The following is a 21080-nucleotide window of genomic DNA, read 5'->3' as shown; positions in this document are numbered from 1 at the left end:
CACTTGTTGTGATATATAGAAGTGTTGAATCACTGCATTGTACAACTGAAACTAATATAACACTGTATGTTAACTAACTGGAATATAAATAAAAACTTAAAAAAAAAAACAGAAAATGAAGGGACAGGACAAGTTACTTTTTAAACAACACTCATGAATCTTGGTTTCAAAGACTATCACATCCACAAAAGAATAGGCTGCTATACCAAAAGAATCATCAGAGAACCAGAAAGTCCTTTTGGAATTTAAAAATGTACTTGATAAAATTTAAAAACCAAAAAATGGCTGTAATTGCATAACAGTTGCTTCAGAAAACTGAATTGGTGATTCAGAATCTCATCTTGAGCAATTTTTCCATAACTTAAAAAGAAAACAAAATAGAAACTACATAAGAGAGCTTAAGAGACAAGAAATATGGATCTAAAACATATAATATTGACTTATTAAAAGTATCAGGAGAAGAAAATGGAGTAAATGTTAGAGAATAAATAATCGAAAGAAAGAGAGGAAGAAAGAAAGAAAGAAAGATAGAAAGAAAGAAGAAAGAAAGAAAAGAAGAAAAAGAAGAAAGAAGAAAGAAAGAGAAAGAAAGAAAGAAAAAGAAAGAAAGAAAGAAAGAAAGAAAGAAAGAAAGAAAGAAAGAAAAGAAAGAAACAAAGAAAGAAAGAAAGAAAGAAAGAAAGAAAGAAAGAAAGAAAGAAAGAAAAAATCTCCTGAGCTGAAGATGGACTTATCAGGACAAAAAAGTGCACCCCAAGTATCATAAGAAAGAGTGCATTAAATTAAAATAAAATATGTATATAGATATCTTGTCAAAATTCTATAAAGAGGGGGTGCCTGGGTGACTCAGTCGTTAAGCATCTCCGGCTCAGGTCATGGTCCCAGGGTCCTGGGATCGAGCCCCGCATCGGGCTCCCTGCTCCACGGAAAGCCTGCTTCTCCCTCTCCCACTCCCCCTGCTTGTGTTCCCTCTCTCGCTGTGTCTCTGCGTCTCTGTCAAATAAATAAATAAAATCTTTTTTAAAAAATCCTATAAAGAGAAGAATCCAATTTTCTTCTAGAAATAAAAATAGTTACCTAGATGAGAAAGACACTCAAATTAACATTATATGTCTTAATTTTAATTGTAAATACTAAGAAAATACCTAGCTGCGGGGCTGCAAGATGGCGGCGCAACAGCAGGACCGTGAGGGTGGTTCGCAGCCGGCTGGGCCCACAGCGGAGGCCGACCCGCGGGGCCGCTTCACGTGTCCCATCTGTTTAGAGGTGTACAAGAAGCCGGTGCAAGTGCCCTGTGGTCACGTCTTCTGCTCTGCATGCCTGCAGGCATGTCTGAAGCCGAAGAAGCCTGTCTGTGGGGTGTGTCGCAGCGCTCTGGCACCTGGCGTCTGAGCCGCGGAGCTCAAGGGGCACATTGAGAGCACAGAGACTTCTTGCCATGGCTGCCGTAAAAATTTCTTCCTGTCCAAGATCCGGGCACACGTGGCTACCTGTTCCAAGTACCAGAATTACATCATGGAAGGTGAGAAGGCCACCACCAAGGATGCCTCCCTTCAGCCAAGGAACGTCCCAAACCGTCACACCTTTCCTTGCCCTTACTGTCCCGAGAAGAACTTTGATCAAGAAGGACTAGGGGAACACTGCAAGTTACCCCATAGCACCGATACCAAATCTGTGGTTTGCCCGTATGTGCCTCAATGCCCTGGGGAGACCCCCACTACCGCAGCGCCAGCTTCATAGAGCACATCCAGCGCCAGCACCAGTTTTCTTACGACACTTTTGTGGATTACAGTGTTGATGAAGAGGACATGAGGTGTTGCAGCACTCCATCTTCGATCAGTGGGCAGTCTCTGCTGTCCATCTCCTGTTCCAGAGCTTCCATTGTGTGTTAGGCGTGAAACATGTGACTCATACATCTTAAATGTACAACAGACCTGGAAGTGAGCTGTGGTGTTAGGACAGGGTCCCTTCTGACAGAGAAAGAGGTCTCCAGGTCAGAGCTGTCCTTTCCTTTCGGGTCTTTCCTACTGTTCATTCTGTCACATGTCTGGTCTTTGATTGCTCCTCAGCTACTTCCTGGAGCTTCTGCTTCCTCTTCTGGAAGAGAACCCAGCTTCTCCACCTATCCTTGTTTCACACTTGTTCCTCCCATCTAGTGTTCGTCTCTCAGGTCCTCTGAGCCAGCCAGGACCTTTTCTGGGTCATGAATAGCACAAATGAGACCAGCATGTTCTCTCCTTATCCCTGAGGTGTGTGTATCCGATTGGTGACGGAGCTCCTTCTGTGCTCTGGAAGTTCTTGTTTGTTGGCCCTTAGCAGCAGCTGCCAAAAGCTGGAGTTTACCTCCTGGGAAACATTTCAAAAGGCCTGTTGGGGTGAATGTTCTGGGTTTAGCATGATCTGATGCTGGAAGTTTTGATTAGTGGTATTTTCCTACCACTCCTGCACACCCTTAGAATTAACTGGTTCAGTCTTAAATGCCTACATGGTGCCTTTTTAGGATAAGGTGTAACCATATATTTTTAGTGAGAATAAGTGTTTCTAGGTTAGGAAAGTTAAACTCCATTTATCCATAAGTGGGGAGGAGGGTCAGCTAAGAGCAGTGTGAGGGCCATAACTTTTTGGTTCTGATTTTCAAACTAATGCCATATTTTCAAATGACTGAGTCATGTTTACCACTCTATATGGAGCTTGCTTACATTCTTGTCCTTGAAGCACAAGAAGGAGTCCTCAAATGAATAAGAAGGAAAAGGTTTAGGGGCTCCAGTGGATACTATAGTTAATTTATCTTTTATTTGGTAACTTAGATTAAACTGAGTATTGCTTTTCTATCACAAATGGTTTCCACGTGTAAATCAGTGTGTGAAAACCTGCCTTCTAAAGCAGAGGTTATAGGAAATCTAGTATCACAGCCTGCTATCTCTTTTTGACAAGACACACTGTTCAGAAGGTAAACATGTCTCCTGTGAGCATTTGTTGATGGAAACTGTGTACTGGAAGCTTGCTTTGTTAATAGCTCAAGAAGCTTGAAGTTCACCATGTTTCACGAATATTAATAAATACAAGGTTAAGAGCTGTCGGTCTAACATGTAGGAGCAGAACCTCTGATTGACCAAAAGGCATGTGGCTTTAGGTTCCCTTTTTCATGTCAGACCTCTCTACACTGAGCATGGAAAGTTTTTCTGGTCAGTGGCTGAGGTTGCAAGTGACAGCGCGCTTTGGGCCTGTGTGTACTGCTGTTGGGGGCTTCTCCCTCTGCCAGTCGGGGCTGCAGATGCCTAGTAACCAGCAAAGACAGTGCCCTTTGGGGGCAAAATAATTTTTTCTAATGTGATGTTGCTTGGGAGGGCCCAAATGTTAAGGTCCATGTCTTCACTGTAATTTCTGGGAAAAGTTCACTCTGACCTCCCTGAATTGAGAGGTCTAAGTTTGGAGGGAAATTTGACAAAGCCTTCATTTGAGGGAACGGATGAGAGTGTGTCCATTTCACTGGTGGTACCCAGAAACCAATTTCTTTGTATTAAGTGCACTTCATGTATTTCTAATAAGATGACTTTCCAGAAAGTGAAATTTGTTATGTTCTGGCTTTTAAATGGTGAAATATAAATAAATTTCATAATTTATCTGAAAAAAAAAAAAGAAAATACCTAACAGTTGACAGAGTACTGAAGAATGTGTCTCTAAATATATAGACTTAATATATGTTTCTATGCTCTGACATAAAAATAATTAGTTAAAAACAATTTAACACTTATGTGAAATACGTTCTTCAATTGCCTTTTCTCACATAAACATTTTAAACTGAGCTAAAGAAACTCTTCAGGAAAGAAATTATTGTTATTTCTCTCCTCTTGGATGAAAATTCTTAATTATCTTAGACTTATATCTATGGACCTTAGTAAAAGGTAGTAGGAAGGAACACCAAAGCACATTAAAAGTATAACTACATTTTAAAATAGAAATAAGCATAATACGTCATATTCATGCACTCAGATCAAATAAGACTGATTCACGATTACTCACAAATCTTGTACATTAATTTGAAACAAGATCTATGTATTTAATAAATGGAAGCTGATTTACATTAATCATGTGGGAAAGTGTGAAATAACTGTAATTAGAAGAATGAAGTATACATTTGTATATGAGATATATGTAAATACGTATACACACACACACACACATCACTTAACAGTTACTGAGAACATTCCCTTTACATTTTTCATTCCTCTAATTATCCCATGGAATCATTTCTACTGTCTTGGGGAACCCCCTCCCTTATTCATTAATAACAAACCAAAGACATAATTAATAGATAATTATGTTTCCTAGGATTTTAGCTTTTGCAGTTGATGTACCTCACCCTATTTTATATTCCCCAAATCATAAAGGTTTTCAGACATCATTATGTCCACCTATTTATGGCTTTAGTGAAATGACTATTACTAGATTAGGGGGACATATCATTTCAAAATATTTATTTTATATTCCCTAGAAATAGTCTGAACAGAAAAATGATTTGTACAACTATGAATATCAGCATAAAGCAAATAAGAAAAATCACTTATATCACACAAATTTTAAGTATTCAAATAAATGACATGCAAGTTTAACTTATTCTACTTTCCTACAATGATAGCTATCATACTGAATAAAACACGTTTCACATATCATGTCCAATAACTTATTTAGGTTCATAACACACATATGTACACATATATATACATACTACCTTTCCCAGTTTATAATTTTCAATTTAACTGTGATAAAATTGTACTTATCCTCATTTACACAGTACAGAAATAACTGTCTATACACCAGTGTCACAATTACTGCAGGCATTCTGATATACGGATGAAAGAATCTATGTTTTACAGATGCCACCTAAACATTTAGGTGAAAGATGCACTACAAAACCAATACTATATTCCTGGAAAAAAAAATCATGTGCAGAATAGTTTTCCATCTATACCTCTCTTGTGATCATTTTAGGTAGACAACCTAAACATCAATCCGAGTTTCCTTTCTCTATGTATTGTTAAGTGTTTCCCAGTGCTAGAACACTTCTTTGAACCAATGTTCAGGTAAGACCCTTATGTTTCTCAATGGTTTTGTCTGATCATTGAATACCCACTGAGTGTGGCCTTTGTTGTCTTTCCATTAGAAAGTAAGTGTAACATCCATAACCAGTGACAGTTGTCATCCCTATCAGATCCCTTTCACTATCTTTTGAGGTCGGGGAGAGGTCATCAGGTGTACATTTCCTATTCTACATTGTTTTACAGCTTTCCTCACTTGTAACAAATACTTCAGTATCTTTTAGCTTCTCTAGTAGCACTAAATCTCTCGAAGTTTCTTTAAAAGAGGTATTCTCAGATTAAAATCAGTTCTTTCGGTGTCTTTACCGAAAGAAGTGAAAGGAATTAGATAGTGAATGTCATATAGTGTGGCTGATAATATCTCCTGTACAACTGAAGTGATAGAAGCATTCTGTGCTCAGATCCAGTACATACCATGTGTATTCCTCTGAGCTCAAAGCAGAAGAGCCCATAGTCTATGTTGCAGAGGCTGTTCCTTTCAGTTACAATAAATTATCATCGAAGATGTGCAAATTATAAAGGTATTTAGAACATACCATTCTTCCTCTCTTATCTTCCTTGAAATGAGCACATAGGAACACACTTTATATTTTGAAAACAAACTCATCTCCTCAAAGCACATGCTTCAAATGCTTCTCTAGGATATTTTGAGAAATGGTGATGCCACTTACTGAAAAGTGTGATTTGACATTGGAGAACAGAATAGACTGTGGAAATTGTAGCTGTTTCAACATATTGTGTTCACCTAAGGTGCCTTTTATCCAGATACTACACACCTATGACAGAATAGATAAAGCGAATTTGTAACATGGAAAGGGAACTGCTATGGCAGACAACCTAATATCAATCCACTTATCTTTCTATATTTTAGCTTTCCCAGACATATACTTCCCTCATTTAACAAATAATCATTGAGCAACTACTCTGTGTCAGGCAGTGCACGCCCTGAAGATGCATAGGGAGCAAAGACAAATAACCCCTTTCACAAGATCACTGATGCCCTAGTGACAAGGCCACTCCATTAAGGTGCTCTGATGAGACAGTGCTGAGCATGGCCATCACCATGGGACACACCCAGTTTTCACAGTGAAGCCCATCTAAATGAATCTGGCTCACCAGCTGGGAAATCTGGTGTCAAGAGACCTTAATAAAAAGGTTGAAATATAAATTTTGGAAACCTCTATCTCTCCAAAAGCTGCCTGTCAGACAATTTCTATAAAGTTCTAGCAAATCCCAGAAACTAGAGATAAACAACTTTCCCATGAGATCCATAAATTATGAGAAACATTAAACTAAAGAAAACTGCCAAGTTTCCAAAAGTTACATGTTTTTCTAAGCTTTATCTGAAATTCTGGTCATACCATGAAGCCAGTTAGAAAATAAAAAGTAACCTATCCATGAACCTTGCATGTCATAGTTGTCTAATATTTCCAACAGAATTCTTAGACAGGACTACACTTTGTTTTTAAGTTGTATATGTAAACTTAACCACTTGTACTTACCTTTAATCTGCTTTAAAGATAAACCTTAGACCTAAGGTTGAAATTTGGGTCCTCTTCCTCATATCCCACGGCCTGCTGGACTTCACCTTGAGAGGCTTCACCCCACAATCCTGTGGCAGCCTGCTTTCCTGCCAGTCCCCTCCACAGTCCAACCTCTTTATGAAGGTAAGGTCCATGTCTACCTTAATCACCACTGTATGTCCCAGTACTTGACAAATGGAAAGTACTTATAAATATTTCTGAATAAATAATACATTAATGTGAACCCTGGATTAAAAAGATATTGCATAGTTATCTGTGAGTTAGTATCTTACTCAAATAAAATTGATTTTGTTTAAAATTTCCTTAAGAGTTTCTTTTTTTCTTTTTTTTTTTTAAAGATTGTATTCACTTATTTGAGAGAGAGAGAGAGAAAGAGAGAAAGTGAGTGAGAGAGCAGGAGCAAGGGAACAGAGGGAGAGGGAGAAGCTGTGCAGGGAGCCCAACCTGGGGCTCGATCGCGGGACCCTGGGATTACGACCTGAACCAAAGGCAAGATGCTTAACTGACTGAGCCACCCAGGTGCCCTGAATTTATTTTCATCTTCATATCTATTAAAGTCAAGATAACTAATGTCAAGGGCATGACTCTGGAGTCAAACTTTGTAGATCCAATCCTGGTTGCATCAGTGACTTCAACTTACTTCTCTGTTACTTCAAAGCAGTTCCTTTTAAGGTACTGGGGAGCATAAAATAAGAGAAATACTGTATTGAGCCCAATACTATTTAGCTGCTACTTTTATTGGTCCATGCTATTTTTACTAGCAAAATAAAGTGCAAAGTGGTATTCCACCATACAGGGAAACAAGCTTTGGTACACACCGTGGGTTTCCCTGTGCAGCATTTTCAGGGGCTTTGCTTCAAAATTAAGCATGGGTCTCTGCCCAAAATTAGGCATATATTTTCTTTCTTTGTCCACTCAGATGAAGTGGCTTTTTAGAAGTAGCAAGAGACTTTAACAGAACAAATATTTCTCTAGCTAGCCCCTCCTTCAATTTTTGCATAGCATATCTACAGAAACCTAAAAAGAACAAAACAATAATAATCAACTTTACTTGAACCACAAAAGGCCATGCTATACCTGATATGCTTTCCTTCACAGAGAGCACTTGTGTAAGGTTGGTGGTGCAGCTTTACACAGGGTGGTTGAATAATTCCACAATAATTCCACACCTAGGAAAGGCATACACCAAGATATCAAATATGATGTTGTTTAATACAGCAAAAACAATCTAAAATCTAAACTTCTGTTACTTGGCTACATTAATAATTTAACAAAACCATCCTTTGTTCGAGGCTTCAGAATTTTTAATTTATTATGATCTTGTGTATATTTTTAACATTTCTTATGGGGAAGCCTTTATCTTCCTATCAGAAATGTATTTAAAACCACCTAAATAATGAACAAACATAAGAAAAAGAAAGAGAAAGAGCAAGCAAAAGAGCAGTTTTGGGAAGGATGTTCACCAGAATGTTAACTTGCAGGTGTTCATATTTTTAATTATATAACATTATAATGAATGTTTAAGTTATTAAACATATATATTGCCTTTTCTGTTACACAGACATATTTGAAAGCCATTGATATATAAGACAAGATCTTCACTTGTCCATCTCTATAGAACTGATTGCAGTGCAATGATAATTATTTGTTGGGTAAATATAAGCACATATGAATCAATGAATAAACAGAATCATAAAAATATCATACATTTTATCTGGAGAAAAAGCAGTGAACTGGCAGGCTTGGTAAATAATAAACCTTGACAGGAACATTATGGGCCAAGATCCCCTTTGCACTGAGAAGAGAAACAGCCAAACTGAGCAAGTTCAAATAAAGTTGAGAACTAGACAGAGTTGTGTTTTGCATCCTCCCATTCTCCCCCTCTCAGGTTCACACTTGGACACTCATTCTACCGTTCTCTCCCGCTTTTAACAAAACCTGCTTTTACAAAATTGTTAGTATCGGTCATGTACATGTTGCCGTGAATTCAGTTTATTGTTCCTCTTCCTAGGTGTCTTGGTGAGGTTTAGCTTGGCTAATCTCCTTTTGCTGTAGTCAGGTTCTTTGCTCATCAGACTCCAAAGTCATGCCTATGGGCCTAAGATGTAAAGGTGGCTGATGCAACTTGCTTAGAACACAGCAGTTTATGCACGAATGCTATGTTTGAAATATATGTGAGTAGTTGGCTTTTAGTTATGTATTCTAAAAGGATTGCTAGGTTGTGAGACTGTTCACAGGTGCAGCTTCAACATCAATGCTTAGACCCATTGACAAGAAAAAGCAGTTCATTAAGTACCTACGTGGTCCCTTGCAAATGATATTGGCTGATTTGATCCCTGACACTTGCCCTTTGTTTCCTAGTTAGGAGCATATATCCAGCTGGCTCTATGCGAGAGAAGACCTAGCGGCTATGTCTCAAGGTCAACCGAAGGCTGCAGGACCTACACCAGGTCCTGGCTTGCTGCTTCTACTGAGTCCCAGTGGTGGAAGAACTGTTCCTCCTCTACGCAACCAAGACTCACTTTCTATGTGTACCCTTTCAGAATGACTCCACCTGCCTCTTTCCTCCTTCGGCATAAACAAATCTGATAAAAAGTTGAGAAACCAATACTTTGGACTTGCCTCTTTGGCAAGACACATAGTACATTTTGCCTGTTTAAGCCATACTCTGTGAGACTGTATCTTTATGTAAAGATTCATGTATTTAAAGAAAAATATATTGATTTTTCTCTACTTCTTGAACTAGAGCACTGTGAAAATTATGGAATGAAATGTTTTTAAAATCCATTACCAGTGACCAGGATCCTGCCTCAGTACGCTTGGACTTGCTCTTCTCACTTCCCCAAATATCTGCTCCTCATCTCCTTCAGTTTTTATTGAAATGTCAGATCCTATCATGGGCATTCTATGTAAATACACAGCTGTTGACCACTAGGATTTTGTATTTCCCTATTCGTTCCTTAATTTTCTCCATAACAGTCATTAACATGTTACTTCTATATTCATCTTATTTATTGACTATTTGCCTTCAGTGAAGCATAGACTCCACTAGGGGGTATATTTTTGTTGTTTCATCTACCGCTGTGACCTCAGTGCCTAAATCTGTGTCTGGTACCTAGTAGGTATTCAATAAATGTGTTAAATAAACAATTGTACAAATATTTTATAATTACAACAGTTATTGGTGTAGAGTTTTATGAGAGAGGAAGTTAAGTCAGTTAGGAGGGGCAGAAAAGGCTTCACTGAGGATGTAACAATTGAGGATGAATGATTGGCAAAGTCAGTCAGGTGGAGAGGCTGGGAAAGAATATCTGGCAGAGTCAATGCTAGTAGCTTTGAGGCCAGAATTATGTGGTCTAAGACCTGAAAGAAGACAGATGTTGCTGGAGAAACGAGCAAAGCAGAGGGTGGTCTGAATCTGGACAGATGTGTGGGCAAGAGCCCAATCATGAAGGGCATGTGAGCCATGTAGGCATTTTGGGTTTTGTCCTAAGGTGGGGGGGGGGGGCAATTAATCATTTTAAATAGAAGAGTAGTGTGATTGTATTAGTGTTTTAGAAAGTTTATTTTAACTCCAATATGGAGAATGATTGAAGGGGGTCAAGACGAAGCAGGAGGTCTCTACTCTCATGAAGCATACACTCTCATGAAGATACAAAGTAATAAATAATCAAATGTTGTATTTCATCAATTCAGAGCACTGGTTTTTTTTCATATTTTAAAATTTCTGAAACAGGAATGGATTACCACCAACAATGTCTTAGATGTGATAAACTGTGGTGAACAAGAAAACATGAAATAATGATATGAGGAAAAACATAATGACATGACAGAGAGTGAATATAAGACCCCTTTGGCCTTGTAGTCAGACAAGGCCTTCTACATGCTGTGGTTTAAAATATCTAATTGACCAGAAAGAGCTTCTACAGCAGATATGGAAAGAGAACATACCAACCAGAGGGGACAACTAGTATTAGGACCCAGGGATAGGAATGAGCTTAGTGTGTAGCAGCTATCTTTTGCTTAGTGACTTAGTGGCTTAATACAGCATCTGTATTTGTCACAAAGTTTAGCAGCTTGGGCTGGACCGAGCTATAGCACCTTATTCCATGACCTCTGAACTCACTCATGTGCTGGGCTCACTGCATGTCTGGAGGTTGAGTGGAGGTTGGCAGAAATAATGAAGGAAACTGAGCCGTGTGTCACTCATGAAACAGCAGGGTAATTCAGGCTTCTTCTATAAGCATCCAGGGAGAGAAAGTTCCCAATATGTAGTATTTATCAAGCCTCCTCTTATATCATATTTGCTCTTGTCTCAGAGGTCAAAATAAGTCACAGGGGCAAGTCAGTCAATGTGGGAGGGGCAAAGAAGGGTATGAATACAGGGAGAGGTGACTTATTGGGACTCTTTCTTTGACAATATCCCACAGTGAGTTGAGGAACAGAAAGAAAGTTAGTGTAGCTAAAGCATAATCACCAGAGGGAGGTGGGAGATAATGAATTCAAAAAAGAAGGCAAATAAGATTCAAATCATGTAGAGACTCACAGATCAGAAAAGGTCTGATTGTTTTCAAAGTGGTTGGAGAGACACCATAATGTTCTAAGCAGGGGAAAAAAATCGATTTAATTTACATAGTTCAGTCTGGCTACTTATAATTCATAATTATAGATATATATTACTTAATAGGATGAGAATGTAAATAGGAAGCCAGTGATCCTGGGCAGGGACAATTTGTGGTGTGCCCAAGGGTGGTGACAATGAGACACATGGATGAACAGAAGATCCTTAGGAGGTAGCATTGAGACCTTGGTTACATCTGGAGGATAAAGACCATTGGGAGCCTTGGTCTCTGTCTAGTAACTCATTCTGGTTCCTGCAGCTCACATGGTTCTCAGGACCCATGAAGGGCCTTGTTCAAAGCTAGCACTTAGTACATCTGCTACAAAAATGGATACATTAACAAATTAATCACCCCATTGATTTTTAGCATCAACTGTAACTGCCTAGACACAGGCAGGGGCTGCTAACCAATTCAAGTTTTTCATGGCACTCTGGGGTGTTTTGCTGCTATATTTACTGTACTCTTTGTCTTTTTCTGTGTGCAAATTACCTCAAAATGTAGTGACTTACAACAAGAAACATTTATTATCTCACAGGAATCAGGATGGTTCTGACTCAGGGTCTCTTGGGAGACTGCAGAGATGTTGGCCAGGACTGCAGTCATCTGAAGGCTTGACTAAGATGAAGGATCCACTCCTAAGGCAGCTCACTCATATAGCCAGCAAGCTGGAACTGAACGTTGGCAAGAGATCTCAGTTTCTCTCCAAGGCTGGCTCCTCCATGCATACTTCTCCACAGACTGCTTGCACATCATCACAACATGGCAGCTGACAGCAAAAGTCTCCTCTTTAGGACCTAGTCTTGGAAATTACACATCATCACTACAACCACATTCTATTAATTACAAGTGAGTCACCAAGTCCAGTCCACATCCAGAGGGAGGAGAATCAGGTTCCACTTTCTGAAGGGAGATGAGTCAAAAAATTTGTGGGCAGATTATAAAACCACTAGACTACTAACGATAACCACCATCTTTTGAGTACCTAACAGGTATCAAGAACTGTGCTTGCTCTTTTATATACACTCTCTCACCTTCACCCTCAGACTTGCACTTTACAGATAAGGAGACCTAAGGCTCAGAAGGCTTACTGACTTGTCTAAGATATCAAGGCTAGAAAGTGATAGAGCCAGGACTCAGAATCCAGTCATTGTGGGCCTTCATCCTTTCCCCCAACCACATACAAAACTTTAAGAGAAAGCTTGGCATTTCAGAAAACTAATCACAAATAATTCATCATCTGTTTATTTTAAGCCATCTGCTACACAGAAGCACTGACCACTTTTTTAAAAACATAAAAGCATATTGATTTGATTCTATCTAGAACTGTGATAATCATTAAGACTTATAATTTAAACTCATTAAACAAGTCAATGATATGAATAAGATTACATTTAAAATGTGATCGTTTTCACAGACATTAATTGTACAAAATTAAAAATCATAATATTTTCAGTAAAGCAGGTCTAGTAAGATTCATATGGTCTAAAACTCTTGATGAATTTGTCTCTTGTACTGGAAACAATTAATGCTAAAATTTCTCCTAAGACACATTTTTTATTTTTTTAAATTTTTTATTGTTATGTTAATCACCATACATTACATCATTAGTTTTTGATGTAGTGTTCCATGATTCATTGTTTGTGCATAACACCCAGTGCTCCATGCAGAACGTGCCCTCTTCAATACCCATCACCACGCTAACCCATCCTCCCACCCCCCTCCCCTCTAGAACCCTCAGTTTGTTTTTCAGAGTCCATCGTCTCTCATGGTTCGTCTCCCCCTCCGATTTCTCCCCCCTTCATTCTTCCCCTCCTGCTATCTTCTTCTTCTTTTTTTTTTTTTTAACATATATTGTATTTTTTGTTTCAGAGGTACAGGTCTGGGATTCAACAGTCCTACACAATTCACAGTGCTCACCATAGCACATACCCTCCCCAATGTCTTATCACCCAGCCACCCCATCCCTCCCACCCCACCCCCCACTCCAGCAACCCTCAGTTTGCTTCCTGAGATTAAGAATTCCTCATATCAGTGAGGTTAAGACACATTTTTTAACTGGTTCACTATTTCCAGCTGACTTTCTTCCTCATCCTCTTTGATTATATGTTTTCTTTATTTTTATTTAAATGTGATGTGATTGAGACTATTTCAATGCCTTGAATCCAAACTACTAACAATAGGATGCTAATAAAGAAATATCTTTTGAGGAGTACTTCTGACACTTGTAACCATGCTAAGAAATGGAAGCTACAGCTGCACACAGAAACCGTTCTGCTGAATTTGGAGATATGCTCAGCTCAGATAGTGCCTGCTATGAAAAAATAAGCTTATTTTAGAGGGCCCTGAATGTCTATCCTGAACAGTGTTAGCTGACATAAAGAAAAATGCACTAGAAATAGTGCCTCCATAGCTCTAGGAGAATGAGTTAGAATCGCATTCCCCAGTCTCTAGCCTGTGGCAGACACCTGCCTTCCATATCAGCTCATACCTGCATCTGAGTGAGGACCAGGCTGGCCTGAGAGAGGCCAGGGGCATGTCCATTTGCCTTCTGGGTTTCCTTTTCAGATCTCCCACTGGGAGTTTCAGATCTTCCCCAGAATGCATTTTCCATTTTTCCCTGCCAAGTCACTACTGTCTCTCTCTGTCTATGAGTTTTTGCCTAGTTCATGTATAGTACTTATTCCTTTACATTTTCTCCCTCACTCCTCTGTCTCCCATACTTCCCTTCCTCATACACACCTATTAGGGAAAAATCTGCCTCTGTCTGCCTGTTTTAGATGTTGTTTCTACTAATTTTGAAAAGAAAGTATATTCTGGGAGAGCCTGAATAATAATAGCTAATATCTATAGAAAGAGCTCACAACGTGCCAGATACGCTTTCAAATGCTGGTCACATATTATCTTAATCCTTATCACAACCTATAAGGAAGGTAACACTATTGCTCACATTTTATAAATACAGAACCAAGGCACAGAGAACAAGTGATATTCCTACTATCCTGAAGCTAATAGTGGCAGAGCCAAGGTTCAAAGCCCTGTTCTTAATAACTCTACCCCAGCTGCTTCTCAAGCTGTCCCTGAATGAAACAAAAAAAGATGCAATCTGAGTGCTGAAAAAGGTTTAACCTTGATCTCTAATGTGCAGATTGCTTTTGCTCTTTCAGCTCTACATTTCAGGAAGTTTATAATCCTATTAATGCATGGTTTATTATGCCATGGATTTGAATAGAACATGGGTCAAATCAAACCCCTCAAAACACAACTACACACTAGCCAGTAAAAGCCAGTAAAAGAATGGTATATGTTTAAATCTACATCATCCTGAATACTATAACATCTAATATTTCTATTTTACATCAGAGCTAAAGAAACAATTTGACCTGAACAACCATCCTGTGAAATGCATTGGAGAATAGGTGTATCTTCCTGGTTTTGGAGTAGATGTCCTGAGTAATTATAATTCTACCACTCACAAGTTGCTTGTTCTCTGTGCCTCAGTTTTCACATCTGTAAAATGGGCGTAATACTGATACTGACTGTGTGGGCTTGAAGATGAAAGGAGTTAATAATATTAAACTAGTAGAACACTGCCTGACACATAATAAACTCTTAAATCTGTTAGTTGTTATTCAACTTGAGCAGGTACTATTCTCACCCCCATTTTATAGATAAGGAGACTGGAGGAAAGAGAGATTAGATGGCTTGCATCAAATCATAAAGCAAGTAGTTAAAGCAATTTTTGACCTCAAACCAAATATTCTTTTCACAACACACAGTCTTATAGACAGGCTAAAGAACACAACTCCATTTTACAATTTGCATCTATCAGTCTCACCGTACCCCTTGTTTTCTCTCCACCAAACGCCCTAAAACACCATGTTATGGTGCCATGTTTACAACATTATTTCACCTGCAGAACAACTGTGGTGAAGACAGTGAGGTTGCTGATTTACCGTGTACACTTTTTGTAATTGCCAAATTATGCTAACAATATTTCCCAAGCATTCAAGCACCTCTAGATTTAGAGACAATATCCTAAATTATTAAATGTTCCACAGTGAACTCCTTAATTATCCAATGCCATTTTAGAAATGCTGCTGAGTGGCAGACTGTCATCAGAGGCAACCATAGGATAAGAAGCAGAGAGAGGCAGCTCAGCCTAGGGGATTTTGACCTTTTGCTCTTGCCTGTGGCTGGATAGTGACTCTATCCGTGGAGTCTACAGAGAGGCTGCCCATGGGGAGAGGAGGTCATGCTCTGCTAGACATAGAAGTACACACACAATCAACTGATAAACCCCACTGGTGACACCCCCTCTTCCTAGAGGTCCTTCAGGCAAGTCGTGTGAGACACACTGTCCCCTTTCAGCTTTCCTGTAGTGAGCCTCTTGTTTTCACATGTGCACAAATATGAGCAGTTTCGTTGGGGGGAAGGGATAGGAAAATCATCACTCCTAAGTATGGCCCTATATGAATCACGGACTTCTAAAAGTTGCCACGTTCAACAGGTACAGAATGTAAAATAATGCAAATTCTCCTCTAGAATCTTACAACATACTAGGAGCAATGTGACCAAATTCAATTTCTGCAGGAATGGGATCAAAAAGAAGCTAAGTTAATGTGTAAGCAGGAAAATATTTTTTTAGAGGGTGGACTTGAAATTTGACCTTACTATTGAGGAAAGAGTGGGAAACAGAAGACTATTCTCACATAGTAAGAATGACTGCCAGTACAGAGGGGGACCCAAGAGGCTAAAGTGCTTGGGAGCTGAGGGGCTATTTAGTGATGTGGGTGTCTATGTTGAGGAACTGAAGACCAGAAAGTTCAGAGGTTATGGGAAGACAAATGGATGGTTATTCAATGGAAAGATAATTTTCATTTGGATGCCCCTGATACTAAAAGGTTTTCAAAATGCTAAGTTGAGATACTCCAAAGATTCCTCTTTGGGCTTCATTTAGAACAACATGATATGAGTGTCACCCAAGGCATGTTGACATACTTCATCTGAGAGAATGATAATTTTAAGTTTTATATAAATATTTCATAGTTCCACATTCTATTCTGGCTAATGGAGAAAATGATATCTTTATTAATCAAGTAACTTAGAGAGTAATCAAACATGCATTAGTGACATATGTTCATTCAAAGAAAAAAAATGTAGCATCATCCTATTTTTGACCTATTTCTATTTTATAACTTTAAACATATTTGGAGGCATGTTTTAGATAGCATCTCTTAGAGACTGGGTCAGAAGATTACCTCTCAAAATCAACTGGGAGAAGCATGGTATCTCTAGACCACAATACAAAAAAGCACAATGTCGTAATATAAATAACACTGTACAAAATAGAAACCAATGTCAAAAGCTGAGTCTTACCAAGAGAGGGATATTTAACAAATGATAAAATTCACCATGAGGTGATTCTTGAAACTTTATATTGCCCAGTTTTCATTTTAATACAGTTTCTTTGCTTATTTTGTAGTAAAAATATTTTATATTTTCCCGAAATAAAAATAGAATGTGATTTATATGTGAGAGTATTTCACATATGCATGGATTCCAATTTAAGAGAAAAATATTTATTGGGGAATACAAAAGTTGGAAAAGCAATAAAAATGCACTTGAAGGCGCCTGGGTGGCTCAGTTGGTTAAGCGACTGCCTTCGGCTCAGGTCATGATCCTGGAGTCCCTGGATCGAGTCCCACATCGGGCTCCCTGCTCAGCGGGGAGTCTGCTTCTCCCTCTGACCCTCCCCACTCTCATGTGCTCTCTCTCATTCTCTCTCTCTCAAATAAATAAATAAAATCTTAAAAAAAAAAAAATGCACTTGAGCCAATATTCAAATTATGTACCCTTTAAAAGAGCAAATTTGTACATAAAGTCCTTTAAACATAAAAAATCTTACATAATTACCTTTGTAGTACCATTTTGGGCACATTTTTTATTTCAAGTTTTTATTTAAATTCAAGATAGTTAACATATAGTGTAATATTAGTTTCAGGAGTAGAATTTAGTGATTCGTCACTTACATATAATACCCAGTGCTCATCACAGGTGCTCTCCTTAATACCCATCACCCATATAACCCATCCCCCTGCCCGCCTCCCCTCCAGCAACCCTCAGCTTGTTCTCTACAGTTAAGAGTCTGTTTTATGGTTTGGGGCACCTTTTTTTGACCAAACATTAAATATGCATGAACGCATGCACACACACACACACACACACACACAACCAAGTCCCAAAGTAAAAATTAATTCAATTATCCAGTTAATATGAGCTTCTCTTCCCAAACTGCTTCTTTCCTCAGTTCATCATCGGCTCCATTTTTAGGATATTTTAGGCAAAAAACAAAAAAAGTTTTTGGCTAGCTTCTCAAAGGTAATAGGCTCATTTCCCTTCCCTCACATTGACACAGCCCCAGGTTGCTTTGGCAAGGCAAGTGACAGGCTCAGTGCCACCTCTCCTTTCCCTGATGATAATGATCCTCCCTTACATGCTTAGCTGCTTCCTCCTGAAACCTGAGGCGTTTTGCCTCAGGCTGTCTCTCTTCTTAAGAGAAATTGGACACAGCTTAAAGATTTGATTGTTCTGACTTCCACAGTTCATTAAGATAGCACCACAAGCACTGAGTCCAGGGACACCCAGAATTGCCCCAGTTCTGCACAGCATTTAGCTTCTATTTCTGGTTATTTGCATCTGTCTGGAAAGTGGACCATATAACCCAATCATGAACATCATATACAGCATCTATTAGTTTGATAGAACAGAGGTCATCCCATTTGTGCTCAAAGCTGGTAATTATTTCACCTTCCCAAATCTCATAGTCCTTTTTCATGCCATCACAGACCAACAGTTAAAAAAAAAAAAAAAAAAGATAAAGAACAGTAGAACAATGCATGCACAGGACTAACAGATGTCATAATCAACTTCCCACCTCCCCTGACTATTAGCAACAGCAATGTCTCCTCAACCATGATGGGCTGGCTGTTACAATGGATCAGGAGGCCTAAGTGCTTCACCTGCTAGCTAGGGTCTGTCTTCACAGTCCTCCCCTACTAGGAGCTTTTGACATTTCTTCCAGAAAACATTTTTTGAAAAGAGAGAGAAAGGGTCTAATGTACCATCTGAGTTCAAAGCTTCATCTGAAGTAAATACACTGACAATTCTTCCAAACCATCAGTTCTCCTGTGTTTATTGCTTTGCACTGGTATTTTTACTCCAATCTTTTCAAACAACTGGCAACTCAGCTCCCAGAAACAAGATAATTGCCAGCCCTCTGGTTGCCTCCCTTCCCACCTGAGCTGACCACATGGGAAGTTAGGACTCTGATGAGGCATCACACACCTATGGCAGAATCATAGTCTCCAGTTCCTCTGGACAAATGAAAGAATTCCAATTTATCATAGCTCCAGAATTTGGAGAGGACAGCTATAGACTCTGCCAAAAAGATCCAGCCCCCTGACCAATCATTTTCTATTAATTAATATGTTTAAATGATTATTCAATATCTTGGAAAGAAATGGGGAATAATGCTGCTCAGTCTGTAAAAACAAGGCACTGTCTATACAGAAACAAGACACCCTGAATTTTTTTTTCAATTCCACACTTAAAGAGAATCCCAGACCAGAATGCAGGAAGATCTCCTGGATGACCTCCTCTCCATTTCCTGCCAAAGGAGGAATAGGCTCCTGAGACCTTCCAGCAGACTGTGAGGAAGTCAGGGTTGCACTGCTCCAAAAATCTTAGGGCTGAGCAAGGTTTCGTCATTAAGACAAATCTTGGCACTCTGACCAGGTCATTGTTTAATGAGAAAAGAGATAAATGCTTAAAATTTCACCATGGATTCAGAGTCAAAATGCAAGAAGGCAAAGAAAAATGTCTTTTTACAGACAATAAGCTTTAGAAATATAAAAGAGCTCCCATGTAGAGCAGGGATCTACCAGATGAGTAGTTGGTAGAGACTGGAACTTAGGAATTAGTCAAAACAGTGCTGGATGTGAAACAGAATTAGAATGTGGCTATGTAGCTGGTGCACAATATAGTTCACAAACCCTTTTGATAAAGGGAAAGGAAATGAATGCCTTTCTAATACTCTCATCTCCTACCCTACCTGTGATGTGCCTTGGCTCATTTAAATTAAAAAAAGCAGAAGTATTTATTAATTCAACAGCATTTTGATGGTAGTAACAAAAGCCAGCATTTTTTTTTTTTTTTTTTTTTTTAGATTTTATTTGTTTGACAGAGAGAGACACAGTGAGAGAGGGAACACAAGCAGGGGGAGTGGGAGAGGGAGAAACAGGCGGGCTCTATTCCAGGACCCTAGGATCACGACCTGAGCCGAAGGCAGACGCTTAATGACTGAGCCACCCAGGCGCCCCAAAAGCCAGCATTTACATGGTAGATTTGATACTTATAACAATGATGTGACCTAGGAAATATTCTCATTCTCACCACTGACTCCTGAGGAATATTTCTCACCCGCCTTTTTGACAAAGATTGCCTTGGTTTCCCAAGTTTGCCAATGTCTTTTTCCTTAGTGTCTTAGCTAACACCCCTGTCTTTCCACTAAATCTGAGCCCTGAGCATTTCATTTTTAGATTTCTGCATACTGCCTAATTAGTGGGCTTGTCCATTTTGTCATATTTGTCTTTGTCCTCCAAATGTGGCTTCACCCAGCATGGACCCCCCCAAAACAAACAAACAAACAAAAAACCAGTCTGAAGTATAAGTATGATATATTCATATCATCACCTACAAAGTACTCTTAAAACTCCCTTTATACATTCCATATGTCCACTCACCCCCCACCAATATAAAGTGCAAAGAGAAGACATAAGAGTAGATATATAATAAACCAGAACCAAAATTCACTGCTTTCTGTGAAATGGCTCATGTCTTAACTTCCTCATTAACAATGACCTTTGTTTAGATTGCTTGCTGCCCTTTATTGATAATGACAAACTTTACTGATAATGACAAGTTAAATCAACCAACCTCAGTATTTTTAATTTAAAAATTCACAGTGTAGAATAAAAGAATAGTAAAGGAAATCAAACACAAGTAGCAATGAACAGAACCATAACATTACCATAGCTAATATGGATGAAGTCAATTATTGTGAAAAATAAATGATTAGGGCACCTGGGTGGCTCGATTGGTTAACCGTCTGCCTTTAGCTCAGGTCATGATCCCAGGGTCCTGGGATCGAGCCCAGCATTAGGCTCCCTGCCCAGCAGGGAACCTGATTCTCCCTCTCCTTCCTACTCGTGCTCTCTGTCGCTATCTCTGACTCTCAAATAAACAAATAAAATCTTTTAAAATTAATTAATTAAAATTAATTAATTAATTATTGTGAAAAATAATTAACCATATCACTATCCTAATTAACTAGTGGGTATACAGCTGTCATTATATGATATAATATTTTGATAATAATATTTCATGTATTATATATAATAAATTATATAACACAAATGTCATATTTTATATAGATCATATTTAATGATCTAAGGAAGGAAGGGAAAAAGGAAAGAAGGAAAGTTGTTCTATATCATTACTCAATAACTCATCACAGGTGCAGGCAGAGAGCTGGTCCCTCTGCCCCCACTTCACACCTCTTTTCAATTCATCCTCCACACTCTTGTCAGGATGACCTCTAAAATAAATATGATGATTCTATGCCCCCCCAACCCAGCCTTCAATCTTTCTGTAGCATGCAGTGGTAGTTTTCAATTTTTTTGACTGCAGCTCACAGAAATATATTTTATGTCTTGACACACATGTGTGCACACCCAGTCACACAAATAAAAAGTATA

At 38.8% G+C, this 21080-nt stretch overlaps 1 pseudogene; it reads left to right on the top strand.

Annotated features, from left to right (window-relative positions):
* The first annotated feature begins 1164 nt into the window (after positions 1-1164).
* Positions 1165-1921, top strand: LOC144382186 (E3 ubiquitin-protein ligase RNF114 pseudogene; annotated as a pseudogene).
* The last annotated feature ends 19159 nt before the right edge of the window (positions 1922-21080 follow it).

Source organism: Halichoerus grypus, chromosome 6 (genome assembly GCF_964656455.1).
Source record: "Halichoerus grypus chromosome 6, mHalGry1.hap1.1, whole genome shotgun sequence".
NCBI lineage: Eukaryota > Metazoa > Chordata > Mammalia > Carnivora > Phocidae > Halichoerus > Halichoerus grypus.
The sequence above is the reverse complement of the archived record's forward strand: the minus strand, read 5'-3'. Positions and strand labels throughout refer to the sequence as shown.